This window comes from Dioscorea cayenensis, chromosome 2 (assembly GCF_009730915.1).
Source record: "Dioscorea cayenensis subsp. rotundata cultivar TDr96_F1 chromosome 2, TDr96_F1_v2_PseudoChromosome.rev07_lg8_w22 25.fasta, whole genome shotgun sequence".
NCBI lineage: Eukaryota > Viridiplantae > Streptophyta > Magnoliopsida > Dioscoreales > Dioscoreaceae > Dioscorea > Dioscorea cayenensis.
Window position 1 is genome coordinate 8,918,679 of NC_052472.1, and position 9,014 is coordinate 8,927,692.

Here is a 9,014-nt window from a genome sequence, read left to right on the forward strand (position 1 = left end):
TCGATAGAAATTGGGGCACCCAAACATTGCTTACCCTAGGACTACTGTTTCAAGTGCAAGACCAACCACTATGTTTCTCAACTGATGCTTAATGAGTCATGGAAATCCTAAAACACACGGTCCCAAACTTAAGGACAACCGTGACTAACCCTACACTATACCCCGGTGGAGAAAATGCTCAGTCTCGACGCCTTACACTGTGTAAGGTTGCTTAAAGCTCTAGGGACTCCAAGTGATAAACCCTATTCCCTAATATAGATCTATCCCTTTTGTCTAGCCGAAAAACCCATAGTCACAATTAAGCCCCATATACTAAGGATTACTTCAACACTTCACTCTGTTTCTTGTGTAAATAAGCCCCAGTGGACTTCGTCTCTTAGCACTTCACTCTATCGTGACTGTAAATAACTCTTAAAATGTGGAGGTAGGATAATCACACAAGAGGGGAAAGGGGACTTCTGCTACCTCTCAACTCACCCTCTCAACCCTCTCCAATCTAGCATTGTCTAACCCTCATGGTATGTCAATCATCCACAAAGGTTACCAAGATGGATTCTCAACCCTAGTATCACTCTAAGGGAAAATCAATCAACAATCATTCAAGATTGGAACTCAATTAAAACATGAATTAAAGAAAACATAATAAAAGGTTAAAGAAACAATATCATCCTAGGGTGAGTTGAGAGGTAGCTGCAGATATGGAGCCAACCCGAGTAACCACTAGAGGTTTAGCTCTCCATAGAGCAAAATATAATCAATAATGGAATCAAGAGTAAAGATATGAAACCATGAATAGGAACCTACTACAGTACTCCGCCAAATACTTCCGAATTCACACTTTTCATCAAGGCCACATGAATGAGCACACATCCATGTGGTAGATCGCGTTGCATCTTCAATAAAATCATATTTGACAACAATCTTGCTAGCATTGCACAAGTTGGAACACATAAGTGTGACTGCCTTTGTGCCCCTCCAATTTACATGTTCACTCGAGCACAACGGAGGTTGGCACACACTCATATGTCTTTGAGTACAACTTGTGTCTTCATGTTTGTTCACTCCAAGATTTCATCAATAAAGTGCATTCACGATCTTCTTTGGTTTCTTTCTTCCACACTTGTCACCACAATCCTACATGCACAAAAGAACATGAACACACATGTATAAGCGATAAAATCTGATAAAAGTAATGGTCGTTGTAAGAAAAGAATACTTCATATTACTAATACACAAGCACTTAACATGAGCGCATAAGCAAGGATCCACAATAAACAAATAAAGTTAAGTAGGGTCAGAACCCTAACTAACTCAAAAGTACACACTATAACAAACAACACAATGTGCGATCAAAATACACAAAAATAAATAACAAAAATAGATTAATGTTCATGTGTTGTGAGCCAAGGATCAGGTGGATGTGATGATGCTGCGCAAGTAGTAGCTGCAGATAAGGCACCAACCGATGATGATGAGCTGTGCATGAATTCTAGGATCTCAGCGATGTTGCTCTCAATACGACACAGTGATGCAGCTAGGTCTCTATGTCCTCTCTCAAGCACCTACAACTACTAGTAGACCTCAGTATGGAATTCTTCGAATCTGGCTTCAAGTGAAGGTCTATGCTCCCTGGACTCCTACTCAAGCTCAGACTCGGACTCAAACTTAGAAGCTGACTCTACCTCGTGTGAAGGACCAAGGGTCTTGTACATTTATCCCCTGACGCTGTGTAAGTCTGTAAATTCCACCTTGTAGCTCAACTATACCAATACATGCGAGAGTCTAAATCCCAAGCAGGCCAATAGTACCAACGGCTGGCATGCCCTGGGTACACTCAATAAGACCCATGCCTCTGATCATCCGTGTGATGTCCGGCCCGGGAAAGATGGCCCCAAGGCGAACAAACTGCCCCTGATGTGCTAAGACCTCTATGACAAGGTGTCCCATGTGGAGGGGGTAACGCTTAATAATGCTATAAAGCATCAATAAGTCTGTGCGTGAGACCACCCCTATCAAGTCCAGTCAATAAGATGCCTCTAGTCAATAGTGCATGTATATAGCGATGTCCGGGGGTTCAACAACTGGGATGCTTTCCTTGTCCTCCAGCTAGTGGTAATGGAGGCCCAGTATATCTCACTCATTTCTGCGTACGAGAAGTCTTGTGGTAGGTCTTTAAACTCAGGTGTACGCATGTAGACTCCCAAAAGCACACCCACATGATCTTGAGTAACCCGGAGTTTCTTTCCCAAATGCGTGGAAGGAAATCGAACTTGGTTGGTGAGTGAACAGACAATGGTTTGCAACTTCAATGGTGCTCAACACCTCCAAGGTTAGTTCTTTGTAGGTGGGATCTTCAATGGAGAACAACCTATCCCACCCATCATGTGAAATCAGCTCCAAGATGATACCATCTAATTCTAAAGTCTTCAATACGTCCTAATTTATTCTACTGATGGTACCGAATCCCTTTCGCGACAAGAGTGCAAACTGTGTCTTATGATCCTCATTCTTGAACCTTGGCTCGACGGCGGGCGGAGAACAATCTGTCCTAGCTTGTTTGTAAGCTACTATCTTCACCTGCATGCCTAAAAGAGAAAGAAGACACTAAATAAACAAAGTTACAAGAAAAATAGAGCTCAATGGAATGAAAACTAGTGAAAAATGCCCAGTGCTACAGTAAACCCGAAAAACATTTTACAAGAGTTTTGCTTGTAAATATAGCCAACAAAATTTACAACCATTTAGATTCATTCTCACAATGACCTAGCATCCAAATAGATTCAAAATCATAAAGAAATCACCCCACAAAGCCATTAAAAATCAAAGATAGAGTGATGAAGAAGCATACCTTAACCCTAGAGTATATGAGGTGATTCAAGAGCTTAAAATGGCCAAAAGAGTGTTTAATCTTCGAAATTTCTTCACAAAACAAGTTTAGAGGAGGAGGAGAGTGATTTAAAGCAAAAAGAATGGAGAGATTTGGTGGAGAATTGAAGGAGAAATGAGAGAAAGAAGAAGAGAGTGAAAATGAGAGGTGAGGGGTGAGCGAGGTACTCTTTAAGTCCCTCACTCGGGTACCCTTGTGGGTCCCCTTACGGCCTCAATGGCAGCCATGAGGAGCCTCGGGATGCCTCACGGGTGCCCTTGCGGCCGTAAGTGCACCCGTGAAGTGCCTCCATTTTTCTTGCTGGTGCCCTTGCGGGCGCAAGGGCACCCACAAGAGTCCTCTGGATCACTTAAAGGCACTCTCACGGTCCAAAAATGGGTTATTTCCAATTTTGCATCAATATAACCTCCTCAAAACCCTAAAAACAATGAAAAAAAAGCCGTAATAAGAACATAAATACTCAAGAATTAATTCTCATGGCATCTAAACAACAAACAACTCAAGGGATCATAACAACATGCATGAAGAGTTAAGCAAAGATGATAAACAAGACGACTAAACATGAACATAAAATAAAGAACATAAATCCTAAACACTCAAAAAATATGAAAATGAGAACACTAAGCACTCAAAGAATACGAAAATGGAAATGCATTGAATTTAAAAGCTTGGGTTGCCTCCCAAGAAGCGCTTGTATAATGTTGTTAGCTTGACATGTGTTTCCTTATGATCATGGTTGGACAAACAGGGGAGAGTTACCTCCATTCTTTGGTGAAGTGTTGTTACCTAGAAGATTCATTGAGAGACATGAAAAGATTTGAAACTTACCTCGGCTCTCAAAGAATAAACGGTCTATCTCCTTGGGTGGCATTGTGGAGACATTCATACTTCTTTTTAATCTTTCATTCGCCTTTCTCCACATTCTCTTCAAAGCTTTCTTTTTCTTGCCATGGGGTGGTGAGTTGCCCTCCACTGGGCCACTTGTTGTATTGGTGGAGGAGGGGATCTTTCCTTCAACTTCTTTGTCCCCAAACTCTTCCAAGTATTCATCTAAGGGATTCACAGCGAGGACTTCCTTCTCACAATTAGAAATGATCAAGTCAGTTGTATCTGTGAAATATAAAGTATCATCATGATCAAGTGTGTGTTTCATTGCTTCGGGCAGGGTGAAGACCACTTGTTCATCTCTAACTCTCAATGTCATCTTACCTCCCTTGACATCAATTAAGGCTCCCTAGGTGTTAAGGAATGGGCGTCCAAGAATCAAATGGAATTCAACATCATCATCCAAATCTAGGATCACAAAGCCCACTGGATAATAAGTTTATCAACTCTAACAAGAACATACTCAACCACTCCTCAAGGTCTTTGCAATGACCAATCTATAAGCTGTAGGCATGTGGGCCTCAGATCTTCTAACCCTAGCATCAAGAACAAGTTGTATGGCATCACATTTATGCTAGCCCTAGAATCGGCTAGAGCATTTTCTTGCATTCCCTCCCTGATCATACAGGAGATGATGAAGCTGCCGAGATCAGTGAGTTTCTTGGGCAGTTTCTTTTAGATTACAGCAGAATAATTCCCTGATAGAGTTACAGTCTCCAAATCTTCTAGCTTCCTCTTGTTGGTGAGTAGATCCTTCATGAATTTAGCATACTTGGTCATATGTGAGAGAGCTTCGACCAGGTGGATGTTAATGTGAAGTTGCTTGAAGATGCTGAGGACCATTTTGAATTGAGCATCTTCCTTGTCTTGCTTGAGCCTAGAGGGATATGGCACTACAGGTTTATACTCGGGCCCCTTTCGAATTGGAGATTTAGGAACATCTTCATCAGGTATCTTCTCATTCTTTTTACTTGCATCTTCACTTGAGTTAGGGTCTTCCCGAATGTCTATCCCTTTATTAGAGGCACTTGGGCTATCCATGGCCCTTGCTTCCAACTGTTTACCACTTCTTAGTGTAACAGCCTTCAAATGCTTTCTTGGGTTGATTTCAGTGTTACTTGGCAAACTGCCCGAGGGTCATTCAGATTGTGCTTTAGCAAGCTATCCAACCTGGTTCTCGAGAGACTGAATAGAAGCGTGGACATTTCTCAGCATTGTGCCAAATTCATCAAGCCTTTTGTCTACATTCACAAACCTTGCCTCTGTGTTAATCATGAATTTTGCTAAGACATCCTTAGTGGTGTACTTCCTCTCTTGTTGTAGAGAAGCTTGATATTGACTTCCCTGAGGTGGTGGAGGCCTTTTATGTGACTTATCTTGGTTCCAAGAGAGAATCTGGTGGTTCCTCCACCCTGGATTACAGGTATTGCCATACTGATTCCTCGGTCCTCTTAGTCCTCTACTAACATAGTCCACAATCTCCACTAGTATCTAGGGAGCAATAAATATTAGGAACTGTGATGTTGCCTGCTCAGCACCACAAGTGTCACATGATATAACTGCCATAGGATTTGAACTGGACCCCAGCATAAACAGAAACAAATCTCTGTGTCAATGCATCAACCTTAGCAGCCAATGCATTATTTTCCATAACACTCTTTGTTAAAGCATCCACTTTCGTGGCCAAAGCAGTAGTATCATTCACCTGATAAAAGTCATGTTGCTCTGGGTGGCTTTTATCTAGTGCTCCAATGGCACTCATTACTTGCCATGTTTTCAATCAATGTTTCAGCTTCTTCAGGGAGTTTGTTACTTAAAAAACCACCTGCTGCAGCATCGATGAGTTGCCTTGTAGCATAATTCAGCCCATTACATAGCATTTGCACTATCATCCATGTAGGGAACCTGTGATGAGGACACTTGAGTAGAAGTTCCTTAAATAGTTCATGTGCCTCAAAGATTGTTTCAGAGTCCCCTTGCCTGAAGGATGAAATCTCCTATCTCAGTCTCGCTGCCTTACTTGGGGAGAAATCTCTAGCAAGGAACTTCTCTACCATCTCTTTCCAATTGGTGATGGATCCAGGAGCTAAGGAAGTGAGCCATCTGTACGCTGCTCCTCTTAGATTGAATGGAAATAATCTCAACCTTATGGCATCATCAGATCCAAGTTAATCTTGAAAGTGGAACAGATCTGGAGGAAGCGAGACAAGTGAGCATGTGGGTCTTCATCAGCTAACCCATCAAAATTGCACTGAGTTCTAGATCATTCCTATCATGCTTGCCTTGATCTCAAAATTATAGGCCGGTACAGTTGGTGCATATACACTGAATTCCTCCCTAGTGAATTATAGCCTTTTATAATCAAATAGAGCCCTCCAAAGCTCGGCCATGAATGAGGGTTCACTAGATTTAACCCGAATCTCTTGTTGTCTTGAACTTTTGGCCACTTCTCCTAACCGTTGGTGCAAAGTTTGTTCAATCTTATCGTTGGGCTCAACTAAGTTCACTTGACTCGCTCATGTTAATAGATGGGTACCTTGCAAGATAATTAGAATCAAGACTTAGATATTGAAGAAAAACAAGAAAAGAAAATGCGAATGAAGAAATGATGAAATATATACAAGAATGAAAAATGCAAAACAAAACAATGGTCAAATCAACATGCTCTAAGTTTTCCGAGTATTCCTTGTGGGTCCCGCAACGGCGCCAAAAACTTTATATGAATCGTGCAATCCCGCAAGTATACGGGTCATCAAGTGATAACTCTCATGCGAGCACGAGAGGGTCATATTCCCAATGGCCCGAGAATCTAGCCTTACTTTCCTATTTGCAATGTTGTTTAACCTACAAGTCCAAATGATGGACAGAATGTAAGGAAACTAAACAAATGCAAGTAGAATGCTAGTAACGAAGGCAAAATACGGGAACTAATCAAGGTAAAGAAGTGGTCACGGATGAGGATCCCCTTAGGGGCTACTAAAGTGTGTAAGATGCTCGAACTAATATGCAAGTGGCTAGTTGTACCGAGAAAACCCTATTTAGGCCAACCCGATGGTCACGGTAATTGACCCCTAATCCGGTACGAGTATTGGATACGGAATCTCTTCCGCCCAAATCCTCCTACGATTGCAATGGGAATGGTGGTTTTCTCAAGCTAGGGTTGAAACACAAGCTAGTACTTGATAAGTGTCTAAATGTACGTATTTTAGTGTATATATTTGATATATTTAGCATATATTTCTATAAGGATTGATGCCCAGTTTTATGCTTAATCGTGTGTTATTTGCTTTGCAGGGCATAGAAATGCCATGGAGGACATGAAGATACAATTTGGGTGAAAAAGAGAAGAAAACTAGGTCGTGGTACTGTAGCATATTCATTGTAGCAGACACTGTAGCTGGGAGTGCTGTAGCATCGACACTGTATTAAAATCACTGCAGGTGCTACTGTAACACCTGTAGTGTTTTTGAGTCAGGGATTGAACCATGGCATACGGCCTCATTGCTGCCCTGGATTGAGCCCGAGATGATTACTGTAGCCAGAGAAGAGGATAATGTGTTTGAAGGCATACTGGCTCAATGAGGTGCTCATTGAACCAGTATGGATACTATTATGTGAGCTGAAGTGCACTTTTACCTACTTTAAACTGCCTTAATAAGGAGCTCATTGAGCCAGTATACCACCAGTATGGAGCCCATTTTGAGGGTGTTTTGAGTCCATTTTGACGGCATACGGGCTGGTTTGGAGGGGAGTATACATGGAGTATATGAGGGCATTTGAAGGCTCTTTTGGGGAAACTCTGGAGATCTTGGGCAGCTAACACTTTGAGAGGGGAGGAGAAATGAGGGCATCATCTTGGGGAGAGTTTAGCTTGAGGCTTGGAGGTGATCAAGGGCTTCAACTTCAAGGGGAGAGCTTTATCATCAAGGGAGGAGGAACATTCGGCATTCCTTAGGGTAGAGGAAGCGTCATTCGGCCGGCATTGTTCTTCTTCACCATCATTCGCACTAGGGAGTGCCATTTATGCTTTTGTTTCTTATACTTCTTGAGTTTCTGATTCTTGTTTGTTTGATGGCACACTAGACCCCCAAGGCCACCGGATGTAGGTGAACCTTGGGGGGTTCATTATGTATCGTGGATGCTATACTCTTATTTTGGAATGCATTGGTGTGATTTATGGTTTGGCTCTTTGTTCTTCATGTCTAGAACTATAAAATGGAGAGATCCTTAGTTCTTTATTGAGTTGTAGGTGTAGATGTGACCTACTCGCACGTACTAGATCATTAATAAGCTAGATGGGGTATTCTTGTATCGATATGCCGAGAAATTGGATGTTGGTAGCCCCTCCGAATTATAAGGATGGACTTAGGTTAAGTGTATTCTTATTGCATGATCTTCCTTTGCTTAATGCAATCATAGGAATGTGATTAGGGAGAGATCCTTGTCATTATTCATATGGGATTAGGGTTTAGCCGCCGAGAGATTGGGTTTGAACATATTTTGTGATCCATCGGTCTAAATCACCCTTGCCATGTTGTTCTTATGCATCCATATATCATGATGACCCCTCATGGGGATTCTCATCCCTAGGCCTATTTATCATCATCATTGCTCTTGTGATTTCTTGATTGCCTTGGAATTGTTATACTTGTGATTTATTAGCATTGTTGCATGTATTAGAGTGACATACCATGTTTAAGTTGTAAGGTTAGAAAGTAAGTGATGGAGGAGTAATAGGAGCTCCTAAGCCCCATGTAATACGACCCCTATGTCATTCACAGGGTATTACTTGGCAACCCCGTACACTTGCGGGAAAGCACATCAGTACTCAACCATAGAAATGGAGGCTTACAAATACCCGATAGTCATGGTGTATTTATATGTCTATCCCTTCCAAACTTGGTGATTCTAACACTAGGACAATGGTCAAATAACCTAGTATTACCTAAGAATTGATACACAGAGTTCTCATGCATACCAAGGCATTCAGATACACCAAACATGGATCACAAACAAACCAAAATGCAATATAAAGAACAAATCATCCTAAACGACACAAGTTCACCCCCAAGGTTCACCTAAATCCGGTGACCTTGGATGTTTACTTGCTCATAGTCAAAATATACACCAAGAGAGTCATGCAAACAACCAAACAAAACATAAGAAACACTCCCTCAAAGGTTGGAGGCCGGGGAAGCTTCCAAAGATGCCACTCAAAAGGGTGGCTTCTCATCATCTTCAA

General features: G+C 41.8%; 1 non-coding gene across 1 annotated transcript; it reads left to right on the forward strand.

Moving 5' to 3' along the window:
• The first annotated feature begins 5,674 nt into the window (after positions 1-5,674).
• On the forward strand, positions 5,675-5,781 carry LOC120281634. The gene has a single exon (XR_005542748.1). It is a non-coding gene; the product is annotated as a small nucleolar RNA R71 (small nucleolar RNA).
• The last annotated feature ends 3,233 nt before the right edge of the window (positions 5,782-9,014 follow it).